The 13,991-nt window shown below is 36.2% G+C and overlaps 1 protein-coding gene across 1 annotated transcript in view; it reads left to right on the top strand.

Moving 5' to 3' along the window:
- Positions 1 to 13,991, top strand: part of LOC126764053 (uncharacterized) — a 917,515-nt gene that overhangs the window by 766,381 nt on the left and 137,143 nt on the right. The gene's annotated exons all lie outside the window — the stretch shown is intronic.

Genomic DNA, 13,991 nt, shown 5'->3' with positions numbered 1-13,991 from the left:
GGGTCAACGTGTTGTTTTGGATTTGGTTCGTGGGTTGAAGGGACACAACGTGACAATGGATAATTTTTTTTCTTCACACGGTCTCGGCCAGGAATTGCTAACAAAAGGTGTCACGATGGTGGGAACTATGAGGAAAATAAGAGATCTATTCCGCCAAACCTTCTGAATTGCAAAAAACTACCTTTGTACCATTCAACATTTGCATTCACAAGCAACACAACGCTTGTTTCATATGTTGGTAGAAAAAATAATAAGCACTTTGCATAACTCTAAAGAAATCGAGCCCGGAGTTAAAAAGCTACCAACAATTATAAATTGTTATAACAAAACTAAAGGTTTGTTATAGATGAGTTCCGATTTACTTGTTTATATTCGCCTATTTGCTTGTTTCATTCAAAATAGGCGGTGTCGATACGGTTGATAAGATGCTTTCCTGCTACAGTTGCAAGAGGAAAACCAATAGATGGCCGATGGCTGTGTTTGCTAATATAATTGACATATCGGCTTTGAATGCGTTAATCATTTTCAAGGAAATTAATCCTAATTGGCAGACTACACAAAAAACCACAATAAGAAAGAACTTTCTACGGGAGCTAGGATTATCACTTGCTGGACCATTTATGACATGTAGAACGGGAAAGCCGAGGTCAAGTTCATCCGCGAATTTGCTCGATATGGCATCTTCATCAAATGCATCGCAAAGATCAAAAAGCGTTCCTCCACAAATTAAAGGAAAGCAAAGATGTGCGATGTGTTTGTAAAGTAATTTTGCTTCAAAAAATAACATGCATCCTACAATTTGTTGCTTTTGTTCAAAAGGTACATGCAAAAACATACACAACCGAAACGTATGCGTCAAGTGCATAGAAAATAAGTTAATTTAAGTTTGGAAAAAAATTAAATTAAATTAGTTAAGCAAATAAAAACGACAAAATTAATGTTGGTTTTCGTCGTCCATGTTTTCAATTTTCCACCAAAAACAATGGGAAGTACATATGCGTCGAAAACGACGCATGAGGGTAGACAATGTAAGTTATTTTTAGGAGCAGATGAAGGTTAAAACTGGCCCAAGCACTCAATTTAGTAGGATAATAAATAGGAATGAAATGAATAATATTAACGAATTTAGAAGTCTTCGAAATGAAAGCTCTATTCCATGTCTTGACCACGCTAACAAGATAAACCTGGACCAATATGAAAATTACAATATTGACGATAATCAGGATTTTTTACAGTTAGCCTCAAGAAACAAACAGGATATATAGACTGCAATAAACATGGTAGTATTTTACCCTATATCAGTATAAGCTCTCCATTTGGCAGACAATTAAGATTCCTAATAGATACCGGAGCTTCTTCTTCATTTATAAACCCGGAATTTATAAATCCCTTAGATATCAAGAAATGTATTCCAATAACTATATCTACCATCTTACATAAATATATAATTGACAAGCAAGTGACAATACTTATTTTCAAAGAAATTAGGAAAACAGGAACTCTTACATTCTCAGTTTTTAAATTCCATGATTATTTTGACGGACTGTTAGGCTTATATTTGCTGACAAAAATTAAAGCTAAAATTGATCTTGAAAATAAAATACTAATTACAAATAATATTACAATACCTCTTAAAATGAAACCAAATTTTTCCTCTGATAAATTCACATTAGAGGCAAATTCGAAACAAATCGTAAAACTGCCAGTTGATTCTAAGGAAGGAGATATTATGATAAATACAATAACTTTGGACAAGTGCTTATTTATTTCTCAAGGCATATACTTTGCGAAAGACTGGTTTAGTACAATAGAAGTAGTTAATCCCACGGGGAATGACCAAACATTTTTCCTAGAGCAAACCCTGAAAACAAGTTCGTATGATTCAGAAAACTGAATCTAATAACTTTAATATGCATTACAAATCAAACAGTGAAAGAATTGCAAATTTATCTGACTTACTCCGAATGAAACATCTGAATGGCGAAGAAAAGCATAAACTTTTGAAACTATGTACTAAATATAGTGATATCTTTTATAGAGAGGATGAAAAGTTGACGTTTGCAAATGAAATAAAACACAGAATTAGGACGACGGACGATATTCCTATTCATACTAAATCTTACAGGTATCCTTTCGTTCACAAAGAGGAAGTTCGGAGACAGATATCAGAGATGTTAGAGCAAGGGATTATTAGGCCGAGTTTTTCCCCATGGTGCTCTCCAGTATGGAATGTTCAAAAAAAGAAGGACGCATCGGGGAAGACGAAATGGAGACTGGTCATTGACTACAGGAAGTTGAACGAGAAAACCGTCTCGGACAGGTACCCACTCCCGAACATATCTGAGATCTTGGGTAAACTGGGCAAATGCCTTTACTTTTCGACTTTGGACTTGGCAAGAGGCTTCCATCAAATTGAAATGGATCCACGGGACATATCAAAAACAGCCTGTGGAAGGGGGTCACTACGAATACGTAAGAATGCCTTTTGGCTTAAAAAGCGCACCCTCAACTTTTCAGAGGGTTATGGATAATGTCCTAAATGATTTGGTTGGAAAAATCTGTCTAGTGTATTTAGATGACATTATTATATTTTCGACGTGCCTCCTGAACATATTGAGAATCTAGAAAAAGTCTTTCTAAAGTTAAAATGTTCAAATTTTAAGGTCCAGATGAACAAATCAGAGTTTATGTGAAAAGAAATTGCTTTTTAGGACACGTAGTTACGACGGAAGGCATAAAACCGGATCCGACAAAAATAGAAGCCATCCAGAAATTTCCAATACCACGAACTAATCGTGAAATAAAATCGTTCATAGGCCTACTTAGTTATTATACGAAGTTTATCCCGAACCTGACAAGACTTGCAAAACCAATGACAGAATGCTTAAAAAATGGCAGAAGCATAACATTAAACGCCAGATATCTAAAAGCTTTCGAAACATGCAAGAACATTTTAATGAACGATCCAATACTGCAATACCCTGATTTCACAAAGCCATTTTTACTCACAACAGACGCAAGTAACATTGCGCTTGGAGCAGTTCTTTCTCAAGGTCACATAGGTAGTGACAAATCTATTTGCTACGCAAGTAGGACTCTTTCTGAGAGTGAGATTAACTTTTCCACTATTGAGAAAGAGCTTTTAGCCATAGTGTGGGCAACCAAATATTTCCGCCCATATCTCTTCGGTCGTAAATTTAAAATAATTACTGACCACAGACCAATGTCTGTCAATGAGTCTCAAGGAGCCCAATTCGAAATTGTTGAGATGGTGCCCGAAGTTGGAAGAGTGTGACTACGAGATCGTATACAAAAAAGGAAAATTGAACAGTAACGCAGATGCATTGAGCAGAATAAAATTAGACCATGATAAACCGCTGATATAAATGTGTGTGATTCGGAAGAACTGTCTACAATACATTCACGTAAGAAAAATGTGAATGATGGCATACCAATTTCAGAAAAACCTTTAAATGAATTTAACTTGCAACTTTTATTAGAAAGATCTGACAAAAAACCCAGTATGACTGTTGCAACCATCTTTAGAAACAAACAACGTAGAACTATAAGAAAAAAAAATTTTCTCAAGACACAATAGTTCAGATTTTAAAAAATTTTATACCCTCAGGTAAATTAACTGGCATCTTCTCCGATGAACCAACTTTCAGAACTATTATCTGATATACTCAAAATACTTTTCAAATGGAAAACAACTTCGTATCGTCCGATACACTAAAATCCTATCAGATGTAACTGACAATCATAAAGAAGTTGTCACGAAAATAGGAACCATAAAGGAATTACCGAAATTTATGAATACTTAAAGAGACAATATTATTTTCCTCTTATGCAATCTATAATAAATAAAACTTTAAATAATTGTGAAATTTGCAATACACTCAAGTACAACAGACACCCACCAAAATTTGAATTCCAAGTTACAGAAACACCAAACGAACCTCTTTAAATTTTGCACATTGACATATATACTATAAATAGTAAATGTATTTTGACCATCATCGATAAATTTTCTAAATATGCGACAGGCTATACATTACCATCAAGAACAAGCGTTTGTGTGCTCAAAGCCTTAAAAACATTTATGAACCTTGCGGGAATACCTAAGAAAATTGTTTGTGATCAGGGTACCGAATTTACATCTAACATTTTTAAAGATTTTTGTAGACAATATGAAATTATACTTCACTTCACATCATTTCAACAATCCAGTAGCAGCTCTCCAGTAGAACGACTTCATTCAACCTTAACTGAAATATACAGAATTATAATGACAACCAGAAAATCCAAAAAAATGGAATTAGATCACGAAGAGATATTAGATGAGATGTTTATAACTTGTCGTCTTAATAAATCGAGGAAACCTCCAGAGTGTAGGAACAAAGAAGAGGATATATATATAAAAGAATGTAGGAGAAACAAAATAACTGTACGATTCTCAAAACATAAAGTATTCAAAGAATGCCGTTACTTTACAAACTACTAAAGACAAAAAATTACACAAATCAAAAATTAAACTGAGACCAAGAAAATAATAAACAATTATTTACCTTTAGAATAGTCTTTGCTTATGGACAAGTCTTGGAAATACAAAATTTTGACAAAGATCAGAATATGATAGCCCTGAAGATTGGAGACGCGAGAACGATTGAAAGTTATTTCAATTTCATTCATATAATAGACTTGGACAATTATAATTCGCAAACTTCAAAATTAATTACTATCGTAGACAAATTTGAAAAAAATAGCCTTCTAAAAGATGCTGCTAAAATTTGTAAGCTGAAACTTAAGGGACTCGAAAACAAACTACAAACATTAAATCCATATAAACGTACAAAACGAGGACTATTCAATGACTTAGGCCCTGTAATAAAATATGTAACTGGGAACATGGACGCAAATGACGCTATGACTATAAATAAACAAATACAAGAACTCCAGGACACAATATTAAATTCAAAAATAATAGAAGAAAATCAAAAAAGTTTGAATATACAAATGATACAGAAGTTTAAAAATTTGACAGAGCATATAAATAACAATCAGCAAAGCATTACAAAATTTTTAGAAAAACTCTCAGCAAAAACAACTAATAGTAAAGTAAAATAGTAAAATAGAAAGTAATTAAAACAAAACCATACGTAAGTTACAATAACCACGAGCTCCAGTACTTAACAAAGATTTGCCCAAAAATTGAGAACTTGTATTACTGCAAGAGGTCAACTGACTTCGAAAGCACCAATAATTCAACTTGTATCGGTAGAATCTTGAATAATAAAACACCAATATGTCCTGTGAACGATGTGGGGCCCACATCGAATATATTCCAACCGGAAGATAATTATATAATGGTTATCAACGTAAAGGGACTACCGATAACCTCTGATTGTGGGCAAAACTTCACAATTGAAGGAACCTCCCTTCTCCACTAGACGAATTGTACCGTCACGATAGCGGGAACAACATATAAAGACAACCCTTCAGTCCATTGGGACACAATCTTCGTAGCACCACCAAATCTAGAGAAAGTGCAAATAACAACAGTAACAGAGACTTTAAGCCTAGAGAAAATCAAAGATTACAGTTTCATCAACAAAAATGATACAATGAAATTAAGAAAGGATGCAATTCAAAGAAGAAACATAATAACGATAATAACCTTGATAGTCATCACCTTAACTATCACTAGTGTAACTCTGTTATGGAAAAACCCCATAATTCGGTATTATCCTAAGCCCACTGAAGCCACTCTGTCCCCACCAACTTCGTTGTGGCCATCGCTCTACTCTAAGGGGGAGGAGTTATATCGTCACATCAAGCCCCACCAAAACCCAGAAGACACCAATAAAACAATAACAACAAGTCATTAAATTTATTTTCTTATTGTATTCATTAATATGCACAAAAAGAATTCATACGAATACACATGTTTGCATATAAACGTATAAAAATATAAGCAAAAGAGCGAACATACGTCTGTTAGAGCAATAGATATAATAGTTTTGAGCATAATTTTTATTCCACGCGCAGCTCTGTTCAAGCAAAATGTTAAAATTTCTGGTGCAGAGCTGGCAGTGGTGAAACTCCTCCATCTCGACCGAGTTAGCGATAAATATTTTACGTTCTTCGCGCCGTGAACCTTCTCTATTATAGACGTTCTCTGCAAAATATGTGCAGCAACAAAGTAAAGAAAGGGCGTAGTCAATTGAAAAAGAGACAAGCAAAAAATATATATGTACATACATACTACTAGAAGACCCGCCCACGTTTTACTGTGGCTGATGCATAGGTAGTACTACTAATACAATCTATATGATTTCTATTAGTTAGATAATAAGTATTAATTAAGGAATAATCGCATTTTTGGTGAATCAACTTGTGTTAGTTTACAAAAAATGAATCAAAAAGCATTTCGTGTGTTAAGAAAAATTGGTTTTTGGGGTAAAAATACTATTAAATTCGGGCTGTGCATCAGTTAAATCAATCGAGTCCAATCGATTGTCAGCCTAGTGGACTACATATTAAGAAATGGTCTCAATCGTGGAAAGGGAAAAAATCGGCTGGGAAGGTTATGGAATCAGTCTTTTTGGTGTGCCCGTAGTATATTATTCATCGAATGATAAATGAGCCAGTTTTAATTCATTGCACTGTGTATTTGACTTTAGTTATATTCCAATCTACCATTCCAAATATTAAGCAATTTTATTATTTTTCAGGAAGGATCAGTTTGAAATTGTATGCATATACATACATATGTATGTACTTCATCGTTCCCGTTTAAATATGGCATTGCTCTGGGCAATGCTTCTAAAAAAATGATTTCTGTATATCTCAAATTTTAATAGACCTTTTTATCAACACTTCAGTTATGCCGCTATTTTTTTATGCCAGATCTTTTGCAATTTTAAATTGCATGTCAAGATACCCCATCCAATAGTTAGCAATGTTTTAGCTACCCATAGATGTATTGAATCACCCAATTTATTACTTAAGAACGAACAACTCTGTCCACATTATGAAAACATGTCTACAGATGTCGCCTTTTACTTTGGCATCGTTTTGTTTATTGCACGTCTACCCCAATTTAAGGTTTGAATATTGAATACTGCGATGGTAGCGCAATTTATCGGATCCAATGTAAAACATTCCAAAATTAGCAATTAATTACAAATGAAAAATTCATTTAAAAAACATTTTTCAGTGGACAAAATTGTGAATCTAAACCGTCCTCGAATCTCCTTGAACACACACAAAAAATTTCATCAAAATCGGTCCAGCTGTGTAGGTTTAGCTTGGCGACTACCCTGTACGGTCCTAAATACTTCCTTTTTGATTAAATGTCTTACAGTTCTCTTTTTGTATTTTTTCTTTATTTTCATGAGTACTCTTTCTTAATGAATCACGTTATAAATTCAATTTCCCTATTTCGAGATCTTTTAAAATTTCATGTAAGTCTGGGTAATCTACTACTCGCATGTTCAGTCCTGTAAGAATTCTAAAAGGTGATATTTTCGTACTGCGTGGTGCAGTGTTATTTAAAATCTGTTGTACTTTTGCGACGTGGTTGTACCACTGGGTTGGGTTACTTTGACATTTCTTAGACAGCATTTGAACAACGGTCCTGTGAACGCGTTCTACCTGTCCGTTGCCCCGCGGGACACCGGTTGCAATCAACAGGTCTTGTATGCCCTCCTTCGTGCAGTACACGTTGAACGCTTTTGACTTAAAAGCCGCTCCCATGTGCGTTGCAATCCGTTTCGGGTTGCCGAAAACTGAGGATTGTTTCTCTAATTTATTGATTACGTCTTCCACCCCGGTTGATTTCGTTGGGTACAACCAAACGCATTTCGAAAATGCGTCTATTATGACTAAAATATGAATATACTTTTCCCGTGTTTCGGTTAATGGACCCACATGGTCAATATGGTAAGTACCTAATGGTTCACAAGTTTCATCGATTGGTGTCAACAAGCCCTCTTTCTTACCCCTTTTCGCATCTATTACTATGCACTCTGCACACGAATTTACTACATTTTGCCTTTTTTGCCCAAGTTTGGTATATAATAATAGCTCCTGTGTTCTTTTAGCTGCAAAATATCCCTGGCTATGTGCTAACTTTATAATTTCTTGTTCCATACTGGATGGTACTACAAACAATTCCGTTACAGAGTCGTTGTAAAGTAAGTAATTTCTTAAAAAAAATTTCGTATGATTCTACTTCCACAATTTTCGCACTGCTCTTGTCCAGTTATCCTGCATTTGCGCCTCTCTTATCCTGAACTTTAACGAGTCTTCTACTAATAAACAGTATGCACGAGCATTTGCGTGTCTCATGCGAGTTCCTGACCTATGTTCAACTACATAACTATATTCTTGTAGGTACATTGCCCACCTTATGATCCTGTCTGGTACGTCTTGTTTTTTGACTGTCATAGCGAAAGCGTTACAATCGCTAACTACTTTAAACTGAATATCTCTTAAGTATATACGCCATTTCTGTAATGCTTTTATAGCTGCAAGAACCTCAAGTCGACGGGATGTAACAGATTGTCTTCATAATCTCTTTGTGACTGTGCCATAACCAAAATTTTGCAGGTAAGTTTCTCGACCTTTGAATTGCAGCATAAAGATGGCGCAGCCATCTTTGATTGAACTGTTGAATCTTATTGAGAACCACAAAGGTGAGTAAACTGTAAGTATGTACTTCACCAAAATCTTTATTTCCTTTGTTGGTTTGTCTATAGAAATGTATAATCTCAGAATTCTATTTGCACAGGTGAGCCAGCGAGATTTGCACATGTTACCTGGATGCATCGACGCTAAATCTGAGGAACATTGACCGGAAATAACAGCTTCTGATATTTTGTAGAGATACGCTTGGTCTGTGCTAAGTTGGATCGGATTAATAACATCAGAAGGTAATTGGCAGGATGGAAAACTTTCAAATTTGTCAACAGGCAACTTCTCACAATCAGGGAGCAGTTTACCTATGTCGCCAGAGAATGTATTTGGACTCTTTGAGACACCATCTATGTGTTCGAAAAGAGCACGAAATGGAAGTTCGTTGAAATGTAGAAGACAACCAACCCACTGTAATGGCCTACCTATTCTTTCTTCTAGTTTCCGAATGAATGGTGTTGGTGCCATCAGCACCGACAACTTCTAGATGTTCCACATCAACTGAATTGTCTTGTAAATGTTGCCATATAGCTTGCGTCTTATCCTCAGCTGACTCGGAAGGAGAGGTGACGTGGCCAAAGTAATGACAACCAGGTTCCGTTATAAGAGAAATATGTTCCTCTTTAACAGTGTCACGGTAGTACTTTTCACCTTCGCTGACTTGTGTAAGTGTATTGTCTTTGCGGCCGTCCAAATACAGCCCATATACAGAGTCAATACTTTCGGTGTTTTGGAGCTTAACTCCAACACTTTTTTTGCCCGACTAATCTTGCATTTATCAGTGACGAAGCTAGCCTGATCCTCTGTTATCAAACCTGCTTTTTTGGCATTCAGAAAATCAGATGAAACAATCAAGGCCGCTGCTCTATCACTTACTCCAAATCTTTGGGCAGCTAAAGCAGTGTGTTGTTTGGTTTTAGAGGATGGAAGAGAAAATTCATCATCAGCATCGTTTTTGGAAGAATCCATGTGCGACGCACCTACATTGTTGTCGTCTGTATGAGAGTCTGGCTGATCTGAATGGTCACGTGTTCTAGCTGATACTTTTCTGGTAAGTGTTGATGTTGAATGACGTTTTGAAAGCTTTTCTTTACGTTCATTTTTCTTTGTAATCCTTTTTGTTTCAGGTAGATCAACACTTCCAATGCTACCAATTCTTCTGGTTCTCTGGTCCAAGAGAAATGGTTGTTCATTGATAGGAACTTTCCTTTCCTTTGGACAAGTGCAAGAAGAAAAATAAATGCATTTATAAACAGCGATGTCAAATAATTTTCCGGCAGAAGAGACAAAGTCGTCTCTTTTAGAGCTCAAACCTATTGGGTTCTTTAAAAACATTTGTTTAAGAGTCAGAAATTTCTTATGGTATGCGGTGAGCATTTGTACAACTCTGGTGTGTGAAACTATCCGAATAGATGACTTTTTGAAAGTAGTTTCAACCTTTTTTGTAACTATTTCTGTAACCTCTTTACTCCTAGGTTCATAGTTGTCGCCTCGGAGTCGCCCTATACGAAATCTTTCAAACTGATAACACAAAAGAACATCCTGGTAAGTAGGTAACTGGGACTCAGAGAGATTGTGCGGATATATGCCAAACACAGGACATTGTCAAAATTTAAATTTAGATACAGACATTTTGAGTTCTGTGTTCTGTTGAGAGAATATAAGTGATAGCACTCGGGGAAATCAACGACAAGAGTGAAGGAACTCGTTGAAAAAATATTTATGTGGAGACCAATTCGAACGTGTCGTATGGCGCAGGGAAATTAATGTAAGTGATAGAACTAGATAGATAGAGTGAAGGAACTCGATGAAAAAATATTTGTGTGGAGACCTATCCGAACGTGTCCTTTGGCGTAGGTGAATGAATGTGAGTGATAGCACTCGGCTAAATCAACGTCAAGAAGTGTGGCCGCAAGCCGATTTTCACTTCCTTGCGCTGTGGCGCGCCGGATTTTCGCTCGTATCTTGGGAACGGTTCGTCCTACGGCCATGATCACATATACCATTTCGGTAGCAAATGACATGACAAATAACTTTTGTTTTATACATTTTGCCATGAGTTGCATTGGAATCAGGAAGTACTAAGGCAACTTTTCCGCACTATTAGAAATCGAAACCCGAATCGAAAAAAATCCGGAATCGACCCACCCTAACCTACACCGAACAGTTTTTGTTTTCCTCCAATAAGCTTTTTATCTCCTAACATCACTAAGGTATCGTACCTCATGATACACACGATACATCCTGTATCCACTAGTGTACTGAAGGTAAAATCATTGATACTTGCATCAACGAAGATCATTCCGCCTTTACCAGTAGACGTTTCTACTTTGTCACCAATGGCATTTACCCGTTCAGTTTTTATCGTATTATCCCCTTGTTCTTTACACTACTGCGAATAATGCCCCTTCTGTTTGCACTTAAAGCAAACGACAATACTTAACCTAGCCTCCGGCTATATGACCTTCCTTGTCACACTTAAAACACTTCTTTTTCATCGATTCTTTACTCTCTGTAGCGAACTGTTCCATGTATCCTTTGCCTACTGTAGTTTGTACACTTCTAACTTTCTCTATATGCGAATTTGTTCTTTTAATTCGCCCACCGTTTTGGCTTGATATAACATTCCCTTATTTGCCTTAACGTCTGGTAAGCGTAGAAATACTCTACTACGCTTCTTTCATCTAAGGAGATTTGCTTCCCCAATTCTAAAATAGCATAAAGGTATTCATGAAAACTTTCTTTTGGCTGTTTACGCCGGTTTCTTAATGTTCAATGTACTTCAATCTCTTACTCTTACCAATCCAAGTACAAACAATTTCGCTGCTCCCTTAAGTAGTTGTTTAGCGTATACAAATCGTTCTAAATATTCTAAACCGACCGTTTTAACCATATCATCAAATTCCTCAACCCAGTGACGAACATCGCAAGTATCATCACCAAAAAAATGTGAAACACTGTCACCGAATGTTATCACCAAAAACTAAATGTTATAGCAAACGCAGTTGCAACTCCTTTTTCCTACCCGTAACGCACAACCCTTGTTTTCTTATAATTGTTTTCTAATTAGGGATACGCTTTTACAAATTTAATTATAATTCTTAAAAGCAAATGTACATTTTGTTTTTGCTTGCAAACTAAAAGCTACACATTCTACTACATTACATCGCAACTGAGTGCAAATAACACACTCTTCTACTCGACTAACTACAAAACCATTATGACTCATCTTAGCTCCCGTTTCTCTGCTGCGGCCTACTGCTACGATGCTTTGCTGCCTGCTGCTGCTGCGACGTTCTGCTACTTAGGCTTTGCTTTGCGCGTCTTATGCGCCCGTCTACGGTTTTGCACCGTTATACAAATTTCTGGAAACTATGCTGACTGCCAGTTATAGCGTACTGGCTACAGTAGCGCACTGAGTACGGTTTTTTGCTTTCATGCCGTTATACAAAATTATCGGGAACTTAGTCCGTGCAATCTTATGCATCCTTGCACAATTTTACTGGAAAATGCGTTTACTGCCACCGGTATCGAGTTGGGTACAGTCACTTGCAAATTACCAGAAATCACTAACGCACTGTTTAAGTTCTTTTTACGTGTATTGTTCTACACTTCAGTACTTTGAACTACTTTCACTATATCGTAACTTTCCGATCGCTCCAAAAATCTCTCAATTTCTTTCTCTATCACTGTTCAATTGGTATTATGTGCTCTTGCGGCATTACACTGTTCTATGCTGACCACTGTTAGTGCACTGGTACAGCCACTTGTCAATACTTTCAAAATCGCAATTTTTCTACATTTTAACAAAAGAAGAAATTGTTCACCAAATTCCACTACTTGCAATGAGTATGAAAGTCAAACGGTAAAACATTCCAACATACTCATGCTGTCTCTAACAGCCACTCACCAAATGTCACTTCCAAAAAATGTCTATTTCAAAAAATGGCTATTTTCTTTAAATTTATACTTTAATTATTTTATATAACCGCACAACACATCCCGGACGATTTCGGACGAGCACGCAAATGTGGAATTCATTTAAAAAAACACCGTGTTCTAATTTTTTTATTTGGTTTTATTATTTAGTAGCCTTTTAACTTAAATAAATTTGATTACAGAAACCAATAAAAGAAAATATTTTAAAATCAAAATTATTCGATTTTGTTTGCAATTTTCTCGATTCACTTTCACGATTTATTATCCGGTTTTCCGCAATTTTTATCGATTTTCTTACAAGCATTTTTCGCTTAAAATAGTTCAACTGTGCTATTGCTCACTTTTCATACCTTATCCTTGTCCTCGACGGACTTAAAGTCGTTAAGACGTAAAAGAACGGATGCGAAAGGTAGTATTTTGGGCATTAAAACGGACCGTCTCGAAAAGACTGTGTCTTTAGATCCAATCGAATTGGAATGTCGTCTCAACATATTAAATTCACATGGTGAAAAACTAATGAAATGCCAATCAAAGTTTAAAGAAATTGATGAAGACGACATGGCCCGAGGAGAGTTAAAGGACATAAACGTTGAAACGAAGTCCATAATAAAGTCAATTTTGGCAAAAAATAAATCTTCAATTGCCGAAACATCTTTTGTAGCTTCTCACAGCTCAAGGCTCCCTAAAATGTATTTGCCAAAATTCAAAGGAGAATATTCAGAATTTAAAACTTTATGAGTTTGTTTGAGAGCTAGGTTCATAATGATCCAAATATCACAGTCATTGGTTAATTGTCTATCTGGAGAGGCTTTGGAAACAGTCTAAGAGTTTCAGATGTTGGATGAAAATTACCCGAAAGTGTTGGCAAGTCTCAAAAAGGTGTGTGATAATAAATGTTTGATTTATTTCTATACAATATCTAAACTTTTTGAGCTGCCAACCATCCCAAAGCCATCCGCAACTTCATTGCGTTCAATGATTGACGAAGTGTCAGCGGTATATGATTCATTGCTATCGCTGGGCGATGATAAACAAATACCGAATGCAATAATCATACACTCTGTGATGACAAAGGTTGACTCTACCACCGAATCCAAATGGGAAGAAACGCTGGACTATGACAAACTGCTACTGTGAAGGACTGCGAAGCCACTTTAAATCGAAGATACCAGCAGCTATCAGCGAAAGGAACATCACACTCAAGGACGAAACCCATTCCAACAAGCAATGCAAGTCATGGGAAACAACATCATATGAACAGGACCAAATCCTAGTTGCTGCTAGTTGCAGAAAATAGGAGGCAGCCTCTTTTGTCAGCAGTGCAAATCCAAGGACCACCATTTGACTGCCTGCCC

The sequence above is a fragment of the Bactrocera neohumeralis genome, unplaced genomic scaffold (assembly GCF_024586455.1).
Source record: "Bactrocera neohumeralis isolate Rockhampton unplaced genomic scaffold, APGP_CSIRO_Bneo_wtdbg2-racon-allhic-juicebox.fasta_v2 cluster09, whole genome shotgun sequence".
Lineage (NCBI taxonomy): Eukaryota > Metazoa > Arthropoda > Insecta > Diptera > Tephritidae > Bactrocera > Bactrocera neohumeralis.
Note: the sequence above shows the minus strand (reverse complement) of the source record. Positions and strands in the feature narration are given on the sequence as shown.